The following is a 21500-nucleotide window of genomic DNA, read 5'->3' as shown; positions in this document are numbered from 1 at the left end:
CATCTGCCCTTGGTTCTAAACACATTTGTTCTTCTAAACACAAACTCAACAGCTAACAATTTCTGTTCTACATGGTGCACGGTTGCACTCTTTGACCAACGGGCTACTATCTCCAAAATAAAACGTGAACCCTGACTCTTTACCTTCAAAAGAGTGGGATTTCCTTTCACAAGGGCTTAAAAGGTGGGAATGAGGTGGAGAAAGCATTGCAAGATGGCTAATATCTGGGTTCCACAATATGAATTGTGAATAGGTGTAAACATATGTTTTTTAATGGGTAAGTGTGTGTGTGTGTGTGTGTGTGTGTGTGTGTGTGTGTGTGTGTGTGTGTGTGTGTGTGTGTGTGTGTGTGTGTGTGTGTGTGTGCGCGTGCGTGTGTGCTGAAATCTAATTCGTAATCTTAATTAAGAGGCGGTAAGACCCTGACCTCGATGAAGAGCCCTAGAGCTATTCACATGCTGCTTCCAGGGAAATAAAAAGAGTGATATTTACAATCTGTAAATAAGGCAAAGGTTTGAGTTATTTGTTTACATACTGTACAAACAACTAGTATAAGAGTGAAAGGGTGATTGAGAATAGATTGCGAAACAAAGCTTCTGAGGTTTCTAACTGGTCCAAGCTAGTTGTTTACACCATCTGGACCTGGTTTTCAGCTGGTTTCACCATAGACCCGCAAAACAAACCAGCTTGAACACCTTAGGCCAGAAACAGCCTCTATGCAAGATGCCAATAGAAATATCGCAGAAGCTTACAGTTTCTTCTTTTTATGCCATTCATTTGAATTGCTTTAAAATGTACACAATTTACGTTAATTTCCAGATTAAAATGGAAAACAAATGGCACATTTTCAACGTGGACCCACCTGTATTTGCATTGAATTCTGAAATGAGTATGCATTCGTACAAACATTTCAATATATTTCATACATAAACTATGTTTCAGGTTTTAAAATAATAGTTCACCCAAAGGTTTCAAAAGGGGGATTTCCAGCATCGCCATAGAAGAACCATTTTGGGTTCCCCAAAGAACTCCTTTTTCTTAGTCGGTAGAACATTTTGATTTTCTGTGGAATCTTTTTCCACTATAAATAACCTTTTGAGCAATGGAAAAGATCCATTGACATTAAAGGTTCTTTATGGAACCATAGATAAATCTTAAATAAAGAAGTGAAGAAAATTCATAATTTACTCAAAACCCATATTACTTTCTTCAATCTAACACAAAATTAGTTATTTTAAGCAAAATGTCCATGTTGCTTTGAAAGTAAATGGTGACCACGGCTGTCAGTCAAGCAACACAAATTGAGGCTGTTCCTCACATAAAGCTATCATGTGGTTTCACAAGAGTCATGTGGACTACTTCCATGATGTTTTTATGGCGCTTTAATCTCTACAGTTCTTGGTCACCATCCACTTTTATTAAGCAGCATGAACGTTCCTCAGAACGTTTCGATTTGTGTTATAAAGAAGAAAGTCATACAGTTTTGATGAGGCCTATTCTTTTAAACTGGTGTCAGTTGGTTTCCCAACAATAGAGACATAGAAACATAAAGGGACAGGTCACAGTTGACCAGCGAGAGTGTATTAACATGGCCGCACCGTGTAATTTGGTTTATGAGTCTGATAAAGGTCCATCGAGAGAAAAGAGAGATTGTGATGTCCTTGCTCCGTCTGCACAATATGACCACCGGATTCCATTTCAGTCGGTTGGACCGTAATAGCGCTCAGTGTGTTAAGAGCTATCAGAAATCGGCCAACACACTGTCCCTCCAGCGATCATTACGCATACGTCCTCACCTACACACCAGGTAACACAAACACACACTACAGCGTGAAAAAAACCCACTTGGCCCTGTCAGATATGGGGTATTGGAGTCCGAATGAGGTCCATTTAGTCGGCAGTGGTCTTGATGGTGGTCTCCATCGCAGAGGTGAGGGCCGGCGCAGGGGAGAGAGTGTTTACCTACATCCCTTTATTACCATCTGCTTAATGGCCTATGAATGTCTCCATGGATACTCAAGAGAGAGAGAGAGATGGATGGAGGGACAGAGATGGCTCCGATCGGAAAGGTAGGCTCTCAGCGGGGAACTGCTGTGCGTGTGTGAGTGCGTTTGTTTTAATGCATGTGTGTGTATGTGTCCAGAGATACTTAGTGCAATGAGTGCAGTACTTCAAATGATTTCAGTTTCCAGTAAGTGCAACATCAAAAAAAAAAAGAAAAAAAAGATGCGAACCAGTGGATGTGTGTGTTGAAGCGTGTGTGAGTTAGAGCAAGCGTGGAGGGTAAGCCTAGGTGTCGGGATGGGGAAGAGAGAGGTGGTTTAATGCAATAAAGCATGTTGTATTGACATCTCTGTTGTGTCTATTGATTCCCCATTATGTCCCTAACAAACCCGGGTGGACATTTTGTCATTCGCAATCACGTTAGCACTGGGACTCGCCGACGTTCCCGCTCAAATCCGATCTATACACACACGCGCGCTCTCTCTTGCTGAGGACGGCAGGGCTGATCTTCCTTAATCAATACCTGTTTGAGGTTAAAACACTTTACGGCGCATCAAACTGTAAATTTGTATCAGTGTAAACACAGCTCGCCCGCGCAGACAGACACATGACGGAACCATCGAGTGACCTGATCGCATTTGACCTTTAACCTCAAGCAGACCCCTAAATTCTCCTAAAAAACAGTAACTACTTGTATCGCCCTTTCTGGATTTACACTGCAACATAAAACTATTTTCTGGTTTTGCCGCAGTGAATATAGGCTGTGGAAATATTTATTGCATAAGAATCACAAAAACCTATTAATCCATAAAAGTGACCCTGAAAAAGGTTTAGAGAATGCACAAAAAAAGAGCAATGGGTAACACTTTTTTTAATGTGTCCTTGTTACAGTGTAATTCATTATTTTAAGTACAAGGAACTTGGATGTTAAATTACAATCTACTGGCTTACTTTTTTTTTTTTTTATCTTGTATAACTTTAAGAGTAATGTAAAAACATATGTTGTCATAACTAATGATACTACTAATAATGAACATGAACATAACTAATAATTGTTTACAGTGTACTATAGGGTTAGGATTTGGTTTAGGGTTAGTTGCATGTAATTATGCACAATTTATAATTACTACTATAGTAAACTATGTAACTTATGTAACAGGGACACTAAAATAAAGTGTTAGTGAACAATGCACCAATGTTGCTCACAGCACCAGGAAAACAACATGAAGAGGCCTAGATGATGGCGGACCCATTAAACCTTCCCGTGAACATCTCTATAAGCATTCGCTCAAGTGCTAAAACCCCACATAATAAAAGTCCAGAAGTTTCAGACCACTGTTAAACATGGTTCTAAATTTCTCTTTTATTACAAATCATATTATCAGTATAATTCGAGAGATAAATCGAAGTCAGCTAGCATGGATTCCACAAGTTAACATGGCCAACGTCATGTTATATCATTGCTATATTTTGTGACTTCAAAATAAGTACAGACTATTAAATATATTTTACTTTCTTCCTAACTTCTTTGTATTTGTAAACTTCTTTGTAAACTTTTCTACATTAATTAAAAAAAATTAAAAAAAATATTTTAAATGTCATCTCAGACTTTTGGACCAAATTGTACATCTTGATTTAACAGGCATGAACAGCCAATAAGGATAAGTTAAGTACGGGGGAAAAGTACATCTCTTTTCGGCCTCAATTACAGATGATAGACACTATAAAGAGCATTGGTTCTATTAGTAGCTATATTTACAACCAAGGCTTAGTAGAACCCACAGAACCAATGTGAGAGTGTGTTACACAATGCTGAAAATGTGTGAAATAGTTGATGCATATACAATTACAGGCATGTCATTTAAAGACAATAATGTTTGCAATATGAAGTTTTGCGATTTACTAAAATGAACACTGATGCATCAGTAATTTGCTAGAAAATAGACGCTTCCCAACAGGCTAAGCACTCACAGTTCCATTATAAATATAGTGTGTAGACTTTCCCAATCTCCATGACGCCAAGATTCTACAGTAAACACTCAGGGTAAAACCTGTAAGATATCTTCATGGTCATCGCCAGGAAAAACCTAGTAAAAACTTTGAACCAATGCCCTTCTGTAAGTAAGGCTGAACATAAATGTACTTTCCCTCACCCAACATAAAGATCCTCACTGGCTGCTCTGCTTGTCACTCTGACCTCTGCAGCATTAATGTCAGCTATGGCGCCTGGTGTCCATTTTGAGTCTTATATTATCAAGGAAGTGAAAGGTATAACCTATGGCATTATTTTAAAATCCGAAAAGGTTAAATTCTTGAAACCACACACCAAATACATTCAGCTCACTCTTCCAATTTCATGGAAATAAGTCTAATAAGTAAACAAAAAAAACAAACAAAAAAAAATAATTAACACATTGAGTGATAATGTTATTTCAAAACAAACACACAACAGTGTTGGAAAACACTGGACACAAGTAGGTTACACACTTGATCAATGATGCCAGTAAAACATAACATGAAAACATCACATGAACCTGTTCAAAATAAATTTGCTGTAAAATTAACACTTGTATTCACTAATTTTACATTACAACTTTTAACATTGTTTTCCCCCTGTAAATTGAAGAATATCTATGTCCTAGCCAATATCATCTTTCTTTTATGCTCCCTCAATATCCTACCATTTAGCCAACATAAAAAGCCAAATCCTAACCAACCAGCCTCAAACTAGCAAGCCAATCCAATTTTAACACTACCTGCATTTCAAAAAAGCACATCACCATGTGGGCCCATTAGGTGGTGCAGCTGACGAAAGCTTAACGTCTGGCTCTTTGCTCATTTTGGCGCCAGTAATTAAAGACTCTCCTTTCTTGAGGTGTAAACCTTTTTCAGGGCAGACGCCATATTACATTTTTGAGAATGAAAACGAGGCTGTGAGAGACACACTTAATTTAATTGGTTGTATTATTATTATTATTATTATTATTTTGACGTCAATCGTCCTGCGTATACAACAACGAAAATAGGAAAAAATTAACTTTGGGCCCAACCCTTTGAGGGAAATACGTGTGTCCCTCACAGCCGCGTTTTCAATAACAAAAAAAGTACATTGAAAATAAATATGGCGTCCAATCTCAATAAGGTCTAGTGTTAGCCTATCCACTTTCTAGTAGCATATACCATTTAGAGTTAAAGACAGACAGAAAATTAGTTTTAAATCTCCTTGTTTACATTTTAGTCGTTGTGTGCGGATGTGCCACAAGGTGACAGATGATCTATAAATGGCGTATACGTTTAATCCATCTGCTGGTTGGAAAATTTCCGCTTCGTTGAATGCCAGACGTTGCGCGCACACGTTGCGCGTACCCGCCCCCCTCACTAATGCAGCACTTTAGAACCAACACTCCTTTATGCCTACAAGAAAAAAAATACAATGTTCTTTCTTTTCACTAGCCTACAACTACAAATAAGCAGGTAATACTTCCCATTACAAAGTCATGTTACACGTTTAATGTAGCCTGAAAAAAATTCAAAATAAAAAGTCTAGGCTACTAATTTGCACAAAAAAATAGTTAATTAAATTACAAGCAGCTCCACAGAATAAGCCTATTATTGCAAGTGTTGTTTATTTGCAACACTGCATGAATACAACAATGCAAAGTCTATATAAAAGTCTAAAAATAAAAGTTCTTTCTGCCATTTCAAAGCTTTCTTCTTCGCTACAGTCAGGTATTGATGACTTTAATTTGAGATTAAATGAAGCTAATTGCGTTATTTAACCCTAAAGTGAAAGCACTTAAAATCGACAAAAACATCAACAAATAAAGTGACATTCAGTCTCATCATTCTTAAACTTGTCGTTAAATTCACACACTCGCTCTGTCCTTTCCCCCCCAGTGTCTGCTTGTATCGATCTCGGCGGAATCGATAAATTACCATGAATATTCCCTGAACCGGTCGTGAGAAGAGAGTCAGACGGCAGATGGAGCAGCAGATACGGGGAGGACAGGAGGATGAAAGAAGCCAAAAGAGGCCGAGACTAACCATTCAAACAAGGGCAATTATGGCCAGACGTCTTTTCACCTCAACTAGCCTTTATTAATACACTCAAAGTGGCACATTTTAATGACACATACACAAACGGATATAAGCATATTTTGTAAGAAATAGCCTACAAAAAAATATGGATTTCATTCAGGTTGTCTGGGTCTGAACAGGTGTTTCGACTTCACATTTAGTTTTTTTTTCTTCAGTATTTAGGGGGGAAAGGTAAAGCTGTTGTGGACATTAACCAGAAGAAGGTAAAGGTTCCTCTTACCGGAGTTCCCGGAGCGCAGAGGCAGCGGAGACTTGAGTCGCCAGGCGCTGAAATCAGGAGCGGTTCTCTGAAACACTAACGGCACCGGCAAGGGAACAAACATGATCCGTTGTCGTCTGGGCTTTTCTTCTATGGTCTCTTGTGTTTGGCGCTTGTCTTGAGTTTCTTTTTCTTTGGTTGCTTTTTTGTCAAGTAGACTGTGTTTTGAGGTTGTTTCTTTTTGGTAACAGTTAATATTTGGTTTAGAATGTATAAGTAAACTGCTCAAGCTATCTTTACATTTTTGGTATTGTGTCTCTCAGTCATTAGCCTACTGCTTCCTCGGGGATGCTCTATCTCGGACTGACACACAGACGGATAGTCCGGATCTTTCAAGCGGTCTTAATATATTAAAATAGTTTTTGTTGTCACTTAACAATGCTTATCTGACAAATCCGTTAATCTAATCAGCAACTTTGAACAACAGGACGTTTAGACATACGCTAGCAAAAGTCTAACCGTTGGTTGAAACGGTAACTTTTTAAAATTCAAAACTCACTTGTTGTCGTAACTCATAAGATTTCCTGGGTTTTGCATATCCCGCGCGAGACCAGGTGTGCGGCCGGTAAACGTCACAATGGCCTTGCGCGCGCCGCGATCTGGTTCCACTTTGGTTTCGCTTTTTAAACAAATCTCGAGTCAAAATTGTGTTCACTTTAGTACAAAAACTATTTGGTTCATTACAATCAATCGCGGTTGCTGGCTTTTAAACGGTTTACAAAGGTTTAACAGGAATATTTGGTTTCTCTATTTGGTTTCTAGCTCTCCTACTGTGTGGTTTATCTCGCGCACCTTGCATGCATTTCAAGCAGCATATTATTATTTTTGTATAAAATATAAAATAATCGCTTAATATATATAAGTAATCACGTACGTGTAAGGCTACACAGCGGCTCTACACGCTCTCCCTTCGCTTCCACTCGCGAGCCAGTAATTAAAACGCAATCAATCGATAAATAAATGAATAAGCAACACTGCCTGGGCACGAAATGTTAAAACTGAACGAAAAGAAAACAACACGGTACCCGTTAAGCGGAATTCAGCTCTTTGGCTCTGTCCCACCATCCGTCTGTGTGTGCGTGTGTGTCCGTTACGATAGTCCCGTTATCTGGGAACCCCGGTAGCTTGCGAGCTCTGTCCGCCTCCCGGTACGAAAGCAACACTGAAACGAGAGGAGCAGCCGCTATACTCCCCCCGCCCCCCTTTCTCTCCCTCCATCCATTCCTCCCCCTCTCCCCTTCCCTTTTTTTACTAATCCCATATAAGGCAAGCTATCCTGCGTATTGATCGCTTGATTACTCTTCATTATGATGACTCTGATGATCGCGGTGGGCCGCTGATCGATAGGCTTACACACATTCACAGAGTGGCTTACATCAGGTGATTATATCCTCATCTACATGCAAGTAGCCTATATGTCTGTGGAAAAGATACGGTCGATTTAAGCGACCATCCTATGGAGAAGCCATTGATATGTTATGGTGATTATTTAACGAAGCTGATTATATTGTGAATTGGCAACCAATAGAAACCGATTATCGCTACCTCACAAAAGTTTCATTTGGTCTATTGCTAGGGTATCTCTCTCTCTCTCTCTCTCTCTCTCTCTCTCTCTCTCTCTCTCTCTCTCTCTCTCTCTCTCTCTCTCTCTCCGATTCTACCTTTCATTCCCTCTTTCCGACACATCGAATGCTGTCAGTAATAAAGCTACAATCTATGCCGCGCACTTACACTCCAGATTATTGCCGACATAGATTTTTTTAAATAGAAAAATCTATACGCTAAACATCGCAGTCAATACGGGAAAAATCGAAAGCGCAGCGCTTGATCCCCCACCCCCAAACGCACACTCGCCCCGATCCTGTCTCTATCTATCTATCTGTCCATCTATTCTACTATATCCGAAGTCAGAGATTTGATATAGATCAATTATAATGTTATCATAAGAGAAAAAATACTTATAACTATATAGCCTACATTTTCTTAATTGATTTGAAAGATGCATTAATAGCTATTTGATTTTATTTGAAATCCCATAGCTTACTGTTTTATTTGTTAAAACATCATATTTTCCTGCAACACAACAGACTCACAATGGTTCCTTGAGCTTTATTGTCCCCAAGCACCCCCTCCATTTGACAGATGACATCCGCGTGTCCAACGAGCGAGAGGGGGGGAACGGAAGAAAAAAAAGAAGCGACAAGTTGTCCTTCACGAACCCCCCTCGCCTGAAAGGGCACGCGCTGCGAACCCCCCCATCCAAACTCCTTCCAGACAAAAGCAATTATTTCTTGTAGAATATAGTGTTTTGCGCGTCTATAACGCGAGAAGGAAGAAAGGTGTGCAGACTGAAACATAGTTTCCAAATATGACATTTCCATTTGGTTACATTCAATGGTCAGCTCAGTATGTCCCTGAACACCAGTAGCCATTACGACTGACATGTCATCATTTAAAAAAATAAAACTAAAAATCAAAATGCACAAAAAACTCCTTTCAGAAAAATATTACAATTGCACATGTACTGTGCCACAACACAAAGACTTCAGTTAAATAGTTTAAGCACCTGCCACTATGTGTATAAATTAATAAAGTCAGTGTAAAATTATTTAACATTATGCACATTTTTTTGGGCAGATGTTAATATTATTTCATGGCCTCATTATCACTATTTATGTTGTTCTTGTTGTGATAAAAAAAGAAACAACTTGGCGATCAATAGAAATAATCATTACCCAGTGCACACATAAAAAAGAAACTTCCTCCTGTGTGTGACTGGGTGGGTGAACCAGACAGCGATAGTGAAAGAGTTCATCGTTAAATGGCAATGTCATGTTGACAAATGCGTTGGTTGAATTAAATTCTCTCTCATCAATAACAAGGCGCCCCAATCAATACCAGCTTACAATTATATCAACACCCCCTCTTGCTGTAACAAGCAGCTAATACTGTGGCTAGGACACATTCCCACTGTGGTGCAACCCTTGTACACACACACGGCACACAGAATACAATATCATTGTTTCTCACAAACACAGACAGATACAAAAACAAACATTTCTCTTACACAAACACGTACAGAATATACTTTCCTAAACTCAGTCTTTGAGCACGTTACGCATACATCTCTTAATCACAATAAAAAGATGTAAAAATGATAAACTTTTACTATACTTCAGCCATCATCTGTTCAATTCCTGAATGATTGAGTTAGAAGTGATTCAAGCAGGGACTCGCACACTTTCTCTGTTCAGCTGATCTAATGATCAGTGCTGACATTTTGTCAATACCCAGCTCAAGCCTGCCAATACCCTTAATACAAATCCATCCTCTGCGCCGTAGCTCTCTTTTAACACACGCAGTTGGGTAATAATTGCACAGTAATGTTGTCTTCTCTTTATCACCAATAGACATAGGATCTTGTCGTCTTGACAGATAGCATGCTCATCAATGCCAGGTAATGTTGGGATTTGTAGTTCTTTATGATATTTCTTGTTTAATGGATTTATACTTCCCCTCCATCTCCTAATTGATGAATTGGCATTTTTGCACTGTTAACAACTGGGATGAAGGGTGAAGAGTAAGATATTCAATTACAGATGACGTTAATATTATAATGACTTGAAACATACCACAACAAATGTGCTTTACAATCTCAGATACAGTTTGACGTGCACTAGGCTGCTTACATCCTTCTTGCATAGCCTTCCCAACACTCTTACAATATTCCGATTTCACACATTTGCTTATAGGGGCTAAAATTCACAAACAAGATTTTTATTTATTTATTAATGCATCCTTTACAGGACCCAACACAAAGAGTCTTTTCCATTTCATACAGATTCTACCATCATTCCACGCTATGCTAGCTTTAACACGATCAAAGACTTGGGAAACAGCAGCTGAAGATCCAGCAGTCAGCGCTAGTAAAAGACATCGACCCCCAAAGTGCTTGCGATGTGTCTCGCCCGCAGCGGCCAGCAGCGGCCTAATGCTATGACATGGACGGGGCTATCAGTAGTGCGCAGACTAGCTTGAGAGGGGGAGCTGATTCTGCCCCGTCAGAGGCCTGCTGAATATGTGATCCACCATTACAGCGGAAGAGGATAAAGCCCCAATACAGTCTGTGATCTTTATGGGGTGCCGAGTGTGTGTGTGTGTGTGTGTGTGTGTGTGTGTGGCTACGCAGAGGCAAAAGGTAAAGCACGCGTGTTATTGTGAGCATGTGTGTGTGGTGGTGTAAATAATACCATGTGTGCGCTTTTATGTCCATTATTTAGTAAGCGGATTTGTACTTTTGCGTTAAAAATGGATGTTAAATTTCATAAATCAACAATTACATCGTGATACCATTTCACTGAATACAAATATTTATAAAATTATATTATTTAATAAAAATAAAAAAACACTAATATTTAATAAAGTAGTACTATAATATGTATTAATTGATATAATAATATTTCATGTATCATTTTTAAAAGGTTAATATGCCATGCACATTTTCTAAGTAAATTTAGTTGATTTAACTAATCAAACATAAGTAAACAATGACTAACCATATCATTAGAGCCACATTTCCATGTAATTCTAATAAGTTTTGAACTCCTTTTGAGGCTAACAATGACACACTTAACAGATTCCTCTCCTCTCTCTCTTTCTCTCCCTCTGTCTCGCCTTGTGCATTGAGACTGTGTGTGGGTAGATTTAGAACCGAGATCAATAAGAAATGTAGAAATCAATGCACTTAGCACTAGGAAATCAATGGGCCCTAATCGGGATGCCGATGGCACAAGTCAAAACAATTAAGAGAGAAGAAAAATGTTTAACAACCTCTACTCTCTTGCTTACACAGTGAAGACGAGAGAGAGAGAGAGAGGGAGAGAGAAAAAGGAGAACGAGGGGAGCAATGCCGATGAGATTACAGCTGGGAATCCGGAAGCTGAAAAGCTGAACATTGATAGAGGGAAGTGGGTGAGGAAAAGGGATGTATAGAGTCAATAAAACTGGTGGAGATGAAGAAAAAACAGAGGACTATGACATGTAATTATCCAGCAGTGAAGAAAAGCCAGAAAAAGCGGACGGGAGAGGGGAAGGGAGGAAATAATGAACGAGTTCCGGCGAGAGGACTCAATTATGGACGACGGCCAACCTAAATGGACCATCACACAACTTTAAATGGTGACTAAGCAAATTAGGGTGTCAAAGGTTAGTGCGCATATCCGTGGCCATGTTTTGTATGGGCGAGCGTAGCAGTTGGTTCAACGGTCCCATCAGATGGTCAAACACAGGGGCGCTCATCCATGGGTAAGCATGTAAACCTAGCTGTCAATCACAACAAGGCCCAATTACAGACGCACCTTGACCGAGCCGCATTCAGCCAATCAGGTGAGGCAGAGGCAAAGCAAAGCATGGGATAGCTATGGTGGCACAGGTTGACTAGGAGCGGGTGGGTTGTGATTTGGGGTCGATCAATGCCTGAACCCCATGCCGACCTCTACCTCATTCTTAAGGCAAGGGGGAAATCAATGCGGAAGGGTCTATGACTCCTGACTAGTGTATGGATTGGTGAAGTGCCAACTAATCAGCGACTTACTGAATGTGACATCACGCCTATTAACCTATTGATATGACACTTGGCAACATGAACAAACATGCACATGAGGCTACATATTCTCACACTTGACCGACATCAGTAAACAAGTAAACAAGAAAATACAGTAAACAAGAAAATACAGCATATTATTTTTAAAGCATTTTTTTCCCGTCAAGTTCAAGAAATACATTTTTATACATGTATAAAATATACATAAAATGCATTTAATTGCAATTGGTAGCTAAGGCAAGTCTCAATGCAGACAAATAAATGGCACAGACAAAATGGAAATGAAACAAAAGAGAAAGAACTGAGGAAAACAATGCACAAGGCACGAGAGGACAACTGCAGGGAGTGTGAGTGAGTGATAAGACGAAGGGAAAAAAAGGGGAAGAGGAAGCAAAGAAGGTTGTATCAAAGGAGGTTACAGCATTAGGGGCTCAAAGGCGAGGGGGGGATACCTCTGATATTTGGGATTAGAAAACATGTGGTGAAGTAGGCAGGGATTAAGCGGGAAGAAGGAGAAAGAAAGAAAAAGAGAGGGGTGTTTGGGGGAGGAGAAGTAACAAAACCTACAGGAGTGTAAATACTTAGTCTGGAGAATTCTATGGTTAGTGTTTTTTCCTTCTTCCTGGCCTTGCATTCCCTCGTTTGTGTCTTGTGTTTAATACTATATTAATATATATATATATATTAGAGGCCTATACATAAAACCTATTTTTAAGGTGTATATTTTTGTTAATTGTTTGTGTATGTGTGCATGTACATATGCATATATATATATATATATATAGCTAAGGTTGTAGCTGCCAGTGAAAATATAGGCTACACTTCAACTGAAAAAAGCCTGCAGTGTATTATTATTTTTGATAATATTTTTGATGACAAAACTGACATTTTGTGAAAGGGAATCGTATTTAGCGCAGTCTTTATTACTGTAGTTTTCTAAAAAGAAAAAAAGAAGCAAAAGAAAATGAGATATGCACCATCTCTCCTTATTATTGTATTAAATAAAAAAGTGCTATATTTTTAGAGGAGAACCCTGTGTAGATTAAAGTGCAATTCATGATGTGACATTTACTTAACATCCTCACACAAGCTTCTATCTCTTCTAGCTGGACATCTGTGTGTGTTTGTTCTTCTCTTCTTTCTCTTTATATGTGTGAGTGTGTGTGTGTGTGTGTGTGTGTGTGCGTGCATTTTGCGGCCGTGGGGGTTGATGTTTAGGCACTCTTGAAGGTTAGGTTCAGTGTCAGTGGTCAAGGTCAGGTGTTAATTCATGAGAGCGAGTGAGAGAGAAAGAAAGACGTATGGATAGAGAGTGAAAATTTGTTAATATAATAGGACAATGGCAGAACCTGACCAAAGGAAAAATCACACCTAAGACGACAACATCATGACTGTTAGATGACCAATCGTTTCTTCTTTCTTTCTCTCTATTTATCTCTTTCTTTCTACCCCTTACCAGTTTGACCACAGGGGTCAGCCTGCAGCGAATGAGGTCATTCGTCTGGGATGAAATTGACCTTCAACCCCTCAACTTGATCGCTTGCCCGCATTCTAACCACCTGGACAACCAACCAGCACAGAGCTCACGGAGCGTGCGTGTGTGTGCATGCGTATGTGTGTTTGTCGTAAAGCAATCAAATCATTTTATTCATTCTGTACATAAAACATTAATGGATAAATGGCAAACCTTTTTTGGCAATATATTATCATTATTTTAGCTCATTCAAATGAACTTTTTGGATTTATCTATTCAGATTTTGTTTGCTAGTTTGAAGTAATACAGCAATAACTTACACACACAAAAATTCATGCATGCACGCAAACACTTGATTTGGTGTATACGCACACACAGTAAAGACAGAAAAAGCCAAGCAAAGCATCAGTGTAGGAGGTCAATACCTCACTAACTCTCCTCATGATGGCACATCAAAAAGTCAATGATCAGCTCAAGATAATCAAAGCTATTGATTACAACCAGACCAAATATGACATCCACTGCAGAGTACACACTGTTTCCTTTCTATAGGCCACGTGTCCAGCGAAATTCATTTAAAATAAATCACACCATGAAATATCATTACTTAATATCTACAAAAAATTACTATTCTGGAGGAACACATTTTATCAAAATATTTAACTTTCATACATTTTCTATTATTTAGCCTATAATTCATATTATACACTTATATAAGAAAATAAAAATGATTGAATGTAGCCTAAGTCTTGGTACAATATTTCAAATAGCCTATTGGTTTTTATTTAAGTAGAAATAGCTATTTGAATATGGATATTTACAGTACCACAATATAAGGTCTATGTCTCTGGATGTCTAATATTTTATATTGTTTTGATGTGTATGCCGGGCATGTGCTTCTTCACTAATGAAATATAGAGCAATAAAGACAGAAGACGATGCGCGCTCTCGCGGCCAGTGCGTCAGGAGACTGACCAGCTGCCCTTTGACACCGAGGTCGCGAGCTAATGGGCTTTGCACAGCTTTGCACATTGTGTGGACAAATGGTATTTTTTAGCGTTAATGTCAGGGTTGTTTTTTCTCCCTTTTTATTTAGATCGCCAAAGCCTTTTGAACCATAAGTTGTTGTTTAAATTGTTGTGAAAACTGACAGATCGATATTTTGCAGCTTTTTGCTGAGGTGAGCGAAATTTTCTAAAATACCAGGGAAAACAACGAACCCGACGAGTCCTTATAGAAAGGTTCACACTCATCTATCCTCCCTTTTAGTTGTAAAATTCGAACGATATGTCCCACGCTAATATATTTATGAAATAAAATATATTGATTTAGCATGAATATTGTATCACACTGATTTATCATTTAATTTATTATGCAATATTTCTACGCGATTTCGAGTTATTTTACATGAATTATTAAGATAAAACTTTACAAAATGTACATTTATTTTGTAGCATATGCATGCATATGATAATACATAATTACACTTATTATATTTCTGTCTTAAAGTACCAAAAAAAGGGGATGTGCAGAGTAAGGCAAATACTGCACCATGCCATAGATTTTACATCTTCCATTTAGTTTTATTTTATCAACAACTGCACGTTCAGTTTCCTTTTAGTAATTCTGCCATTTGAAATAGATACATTTATCTTACATTTAAATACACATTAAGAAATTAAACAAATTTTCAAAGCATGCACACGCATTAATAATAGCTCTTACCCGAGGTACACCTTTGCCTGCATTTAATAAGTGCATATTTGCATTTTTAAATTTAAATATCTAAACGTTATTTCAGGTCGTAAATAAAAAGACTGCAGTCAATATTCTTTCAGTTCTTAATCGAAATGTTGACGATTGAAGTCAAAGACAAAGGGATTAAGACACTATAATTAATATTCAAGTTTGTACATACATTTGCGTTTATTTTACACTCAAGATTTTAATATGTTCGTTAGATTAAAGTCTTATGTAAGGCATGTTTACTTTTTGAATATGCAAAAATGCTAATATTTAAATGCATAATTAAACACTAAATGCAAATGCTTCCATATTATAAATTGTAACTATTTAGCAATATGTAACATCATGAACATCACACATGAACATCACACATCTAAGAGCAGTAAATACATTTGAAACAATGTAACACTAATATTTAAACTAAATAGTAACTAAATTCGATTATTTACTTTTTAAGCACTGCACTAAATACCACAAGAAAATGGGCTTCGATGTATAGAATTAGTCAAATAAAACCTAGCAGACATTGGATTAAACAGCGCAATCGAAAACTATCAAATTATTAGATTATAAAAAAGAAACATGCGCGGAATACTTTTTATTCCGTTATGAAATAGACTAGAGTGAACATGAGAAAAGTTTGGATATTGTATATTTGCTGAATAACAAATAAAGCTTAAGAAAAACCTTAGGCTACACACGTGTATGTATATCTTTTTTCTTTTCTTCTTGCAGAAGTAATGGAAACGTCTGGTTAAATATCATATTCATTTAACAGGCAAACCATCTCTGAACAATTGAGGTTAAGACCCATCTTAAATCCGCGTTTTCCTCAAATTATGTCTTTATAATAACCTTACTTAACCCTTTAACGAATTGGTGGATGATGGCAAAATAAAAAAAATAAAAGAATAAGAAAAATGGTTAAGCATGTTTTAAGCGTTACGTAGGGTGAAGTCATGTAAAAGTGGACCATTTTTTGACAGTTTTTTGACACACAATGCTCAAATTTCTAAGATGTCATAAATGTACAGCTCTACAGCCTACAAATATAAATAGTCTACGTTGCATCGTGAAGCCCTTTACACTGCCAATACAGCTTCATGAAGACAGACAGACGGAGTTTAAACCTGGAAGATGTTCACTGAATCTTTGTAGATTGTGTCAGCCAGTCTCTCTCTCTCTCTTTCTCTCTCTCGGTCTGTCTGTCTGTCTCTCTCTAGATAGAGAGATACCAGCCGCGCGCTCGAGACTTCAAACACGCGCGCGCTGGGAGGAAGTGTCTCTCGCGCCCCTCTCGACCTGTCGATATCCCGATGGCAGTTCGCTCTTTATAAAAGTCACAATTCCATCCTTTTAATTGATTTCTCATAATTAACTCAGTGTGTTCATCGATTTTCACTCGACGGCGCATCGGCCTCTCTATCCGGGAACACGTCGGCCGCGAACATAAGGCCTTATTATTTTGGCGTTAACTGAAGCCGAATAAATATTGACCACATTCAATATCAATTAAAGCCCAACGGCACTAAATAATCCCACTGTTCCTGCCACCAGGGTCCTCTCGACAGGTGGAGAGGTCGTCAAAATGGAGGGAACACGTGTATTTTAAAGGTGGATAGCGCGCTTACACACATTTTTCCTTTAATGATATCCTCTGTTTTGTCATATGATGATAGATACATTTATAATAAATTAAAATTAGCATTAAGCAAATACATGAACATAGCCTATTCACAACATAAATGGTCAAAATATGCATGCATACCGGACATGCACACACCTTTATCTGACAAGCCATGTTCTATGAGAGAATATAAGGACCACACACACACACACACACACACACACACACACACACGAAGACTTCAGATGCAAAAACCCTCCAAGTATGTCTGACATTTTTCTTTTAAATGAGTAATTTACTGTATTTAATTTTACTCTTATCAGTGGCATTTTTGAAAATAAGGCATTTCTATAACTGAATAATAACCTTTTCATTGCCATTAAAGTGAAATTACTGAACCTAATACATTTATATATATATATATATATATATATATATATATATATATATATATATATATATATATATATAGATGAGACAATCAGCCAATGAGCATATTTAAGCACTTCTCTTTCAATGTCAGTCCTTGATTTTTGTGAACCTCTTCTTAAAATTATAACAGTTCATATTCAAGCTATTAAAATATATTTATCTGTGACCAGCGCGGTAGCTAGGGTGAAAGGTGGGAACGTTTCCAGAGACCAGCAAGTCCAAATTTTTATATTTTTCAAAAGGTAAAAATCCCAGAATCTCAAGCTATCGGAGACAAACCAGCTCTGAAATTCAAGAACAGAGAAAGACAGTGAGAGAGCAAAGCAAGGACAGGAGAAAGGTTTATCACAGCTTTATCAAACAGGCACCTGACAGGATAATGGTCACTAACTCAATGTGTAATTATCAGAGAGCGGGAGGGTCAATCTTGCACATACTCTACGCATCTATATGAAACAAAAAACCCAAGCTTAAAGCAACACTTCTTTGTCAAATGATGGTTGCATGTGCATTAAGTTAAATTACATTGATTAAATACAACATATTACTATTATTACACTGATGCATTTTTCCAAAAGGCAATTCCATGCTTTTAAATATGAAATTTAGTTAAGAACATGGCAAATAAACCGGATGCCAAGGTAAAAGAGGCTGAATGGAGAGAAGCAACAGAAATGTTTGAAGGAAAGAAACGGTCAAAAAGAGGAAGGGAGTGAATAAAGGAGCTGAGAGGGAAAAAAAAGTGAGGTGAACAGAGGAAGAAATAGGATGGTGTAAGAGTGGATCAGAGAAAGAGAGAGGGGCGAAAGAACGCGGGTGGAGGGAGGGATGTAGAGGCCCCTTCTCTGTAGAATCAAACCCCTCATGAATTAAACGCTTTAAGGCTCTGAATAGGAGGCACGTGCAGGAGGCCTCCGAGAATAAAAAACGCTCACCCCATCTGGCTCTTTCAGGGAGAAAGAGTGAGCAAGAAAGAAAGTGGAAGATCAATGGGCGTGACATGGCGAGAAACCGATGGAACAACAACCAAGTGCGATATATTTGGGGGTTTGTGCAGGACTATGCAAAAACACAGCATTCAAAATATGGTTTATCAAAGAATATTTCATGTTATTAACATGAGGACACAAACTTGAACAGTTGTCATCACCAACCTTTAATCTGTGAGCGACCTTCAAGACACTTTTCCCCTGCGTCCCTCACCCTCCATCTCTCCTTCTCTCACTTTCTCTTGTTGTACCCAGCATCCTGGCTGTTTCCATGACGACCGAGTAGATACTGATGGGGAAGAGGGGCACATTTGTGAGGGAGCCTGAGAGTTATTGAGAGTGGGACTCCACTTGACGGACATTGACACATTTCAAATCCATCATACATGACTTAGGCTAATGGATGAGCTTTAGAATTCTGCATGTATGCACAGTTATATTATAATATGACTCAAATAAAACTTGCACAGTACTATTAGATATAATGTTTGCCTCTTAAAGTCATCATGAATTCAAAAGTGACGCTTCATCAGATTCATCGGTGCACTCTATTCCAAAGAAAGAAATCTAAATATGCATAACTTTATAAATTTCTTACAAATGGGTGAAATAAAATCTCTCTCCAATTTCTTTGTCATTAAATATCCTTCTTCACTTTGAAATACACATTATATACATATAAACAAATGATAAAATGGGTTGACATTTTTTAATTTGGACTTTAAGCTGGCAAAAGGTTTACAAACATGTTTCAACATGCTTTAATACCCCATTTCTTCTGGAAATATCATTGCATCGATCAATGACTGTAAAGTTTCCCAAAATGAGACTGAATACGTCATTTGGTACAGTTGCAGAAATGTATATGCCCAAAAAGATTAAATTATTATAGCTTGTAAAGTAAATCAATGAGATCTTTCTAATGATATCTTTCTAATAGTACAGTTACATATAATGAGATGATACTTCACAAGACGATGTTTGAATGCTTAGTTTTATGATCAAAGCTCTATAGTTTTTGTGGGGGTAAAACTTAATGCTGTGCAATAAAATGATGATCGAGAAATGTACAAATGATTTTTTTAAATGCCTGATTGTATTTGATATTTTAACATTTATTAACATTCCGCTTTTCTTTCCAGTAAGTGTTCATCTTAAAATATCACTAACAATATAAAAGTTATTATGTATTTCAAAGCAAAAGAATGAACTGAAGGTGGAAATGTTTAGAATTATAAGCTACTAAAAGGCCTTTTACTTGCTGAAAAAATGTAGTAGATTGTATTCAAGTTTTTTTTTTTTTTTTGGCTAAGTTTTGGTCCTGCTGATAATTTACAGGCCTTAGAAATTTGTGTATCAAATATGGTACAGTAGGATATATATGGTTAATCCCAGTTAAGCTAACCTTTTCCTCAACAAAGAAAAGGAATATGTTGAATAACACTATTAGAGCTTGTCAAGGCTTTATTAAATCGCAGATAGACTACTGCTCCTCAGTCATCTCTGGTCCACCTGTATCTGCTATACGGTCCTTCGAGCGCATCCAAAATGCTGCCGCTCGACTTGTATTTAACCTCTGGAAATTCTCTCATTTTCCGCCTGTGCTCAGCTCTCTACACGGACTGCCAGTAACTGTAAGAATTAAACCCAAGTCACTGTTCCTAGCCTGCAATAGCCCGCAGAACCATTACCTAAAATCCTTCATCAAACTGGTACACTCCAGTCTGGTCACTGCAATCAGCCATTTCTGGTGGCTTAAATCCCCTCAGAGCGAAGAGTTCCTGCTCATCCAAGTCCAGAATTTTCTATCGGGTTCTTCATTGGAACAAACTTCAAATATTAAATATCATAACAGCTGATCGGTTCAAATCAAAGCTTTCAGATAGATACACATTGTCAGGTGTTACCGCCACAAAACATACATTTGGCTTTATTGAAACACTTCTTTCATATGCAACTGTAAGATTTAGTGTGAATTGTAACTGATTGATCAGCATTCATTTCTTGTATTTTTTTTTTTTTTTACTGGATCTTTAGGCCAGGCCTACACTGTAAATATAGCTTAAGATGGTTGCTGTGTTTTGAAGCATGGCACTGGTATTTATCCAACAAACCTGGTCATACCATGGTCTTTGGAACATGGTGGATGCTCAAGTGGCCAATAACCAGCTTGTTCCAAATAAAAAACAACTATCATGTAACAAAACACAAGCTGGATATATTTTTTCTATATATTTTTTGTGAGTGACTGTCGCACATTTCTCTGTACGTGACTCGAAATTTGAGTTGAGTCTAACGTTAGTCGTTTTTGAGATAAAGCGTCTGCTAAAATCACGTAAACAAACATTTTATACAATGTAAATATCAACCTAGTCTAACTATAAAACAGTAAGGTAAGGTAAGGGCCTCATAATGACAGTTTATAACCAACATATTCGTTAATTTTCTAGCCACAACATAATTTACGTCTTGTTTTTAATCCCTATTGGCTGGAATACACGAATAAAACAATTGCAGAATAACTTTTCGAGATTAAATCGTGTCAGTAGCCCCTTTTGTGTGACAAGCAAGCAAAAGTGTGTAAAAGCATAAATGTGTAACAATATCACCTGGATATAAGGATGAACTTCGATACGGAGAATCTGAACTCGGACTCGGCGTTCAAATAAATAAATATAAAAAGGAAATCACATGATTTGGCGAGTTTGGTCGCCATCTAGCGGTGTGAATCGTTCTCTACAAGGAATCAGGATCAGCATTATCAGGATCATCATTGTGTCTCCAAATACCTTGTGAAGACTGTTACTGGCGTATTACTGAGGTTTGAACCCTCCCATATGAAGTAAAAACAGGAGGTTAAGGGAGTATTAAGTATATAGATTTCAATAATTTCAGTAGCGAGTCGACACAAGTTATTAAGACAAAAGTTAGATCAAGTTAGTCAAAGTGCACTAACCGTTCGCCTCAGGAGGTAACCATAGCAACAGTTCGCCGCTCCAGAGCTTTCCAGGAGGATTTGTGTCATTATCACAAAAAAAGTGTTTTATATTGGCCGAAAGAAAACACGCTAAAATGACTTCCTTTTTACGTTTGCTTTATTTTGTAATAGCACGTTGTTCCTCAAAGTCTTAAACAGTTTTGTAGACCAGAAGCTTTATTCACAACTTTGATATTAATTATTATTTGAGAATTTGTCCTTTAAACACGTCAAAGTTGAACTCTTTATTTGGATCGTTTGAATAGCTACAACTGTTGAAGCAAAGAGAGCC

The 21500-nt window shown here is 37.8% G+C and overlaps 1 protein-coding gene across 10 annotated transcripts in view; it reads right to left on the bottom strand.

The window, feature by feature from the left end:
* Positions 1–21500, bottom strand: part of pou2f2a (POU class 2 homeobox 2a) — a 65518-nt gene that overhangs the window by 43851 nt on the left and 167 nt on the right. For 3 of the 10 annotated variants that reach the window (XM_079590692.1, XM_079590697.1, XM_079590683.1), the window contains exons 1-3: positions 20841–20902; positions 19923–20046; positions 18397–18520 (exon numbers count right to left, since the gene is read on the bottom strand). The gene's annotated coding sequence lies outside the window, so the exon portion shown is untranslated. Of the gene's footprint in view, positions 1–18396; positions 18521–19922; positions 20047–20840; positions 21042–21500 lie in introns of those variants that run through there. The other 7 variants (XM_079590693.1, XM_079590685.1, XM_079590684.1 and 4 more) reach the window with 6 other exon arrangements.

Source organism: Phoxinus phoxinus (assembly GCF_949152265.1).
Source record: "Phoxinus phoxinus genome assembly, chromosome: 19".
In the NCBI taxonomy this organism is placed as follows: domain Eukaryota; kingdom Metazoa; phylum Chordata; class Actinopteri; order Cypriniformes; family Leuciscidae; genus Phoxinus; species Phoxinus phoxinus.
The sequence above is the reverse complement of the archived record's forward strand: the minus strand, read 5'-3'. Positions and strand labels throughout refer to the sequence as shown.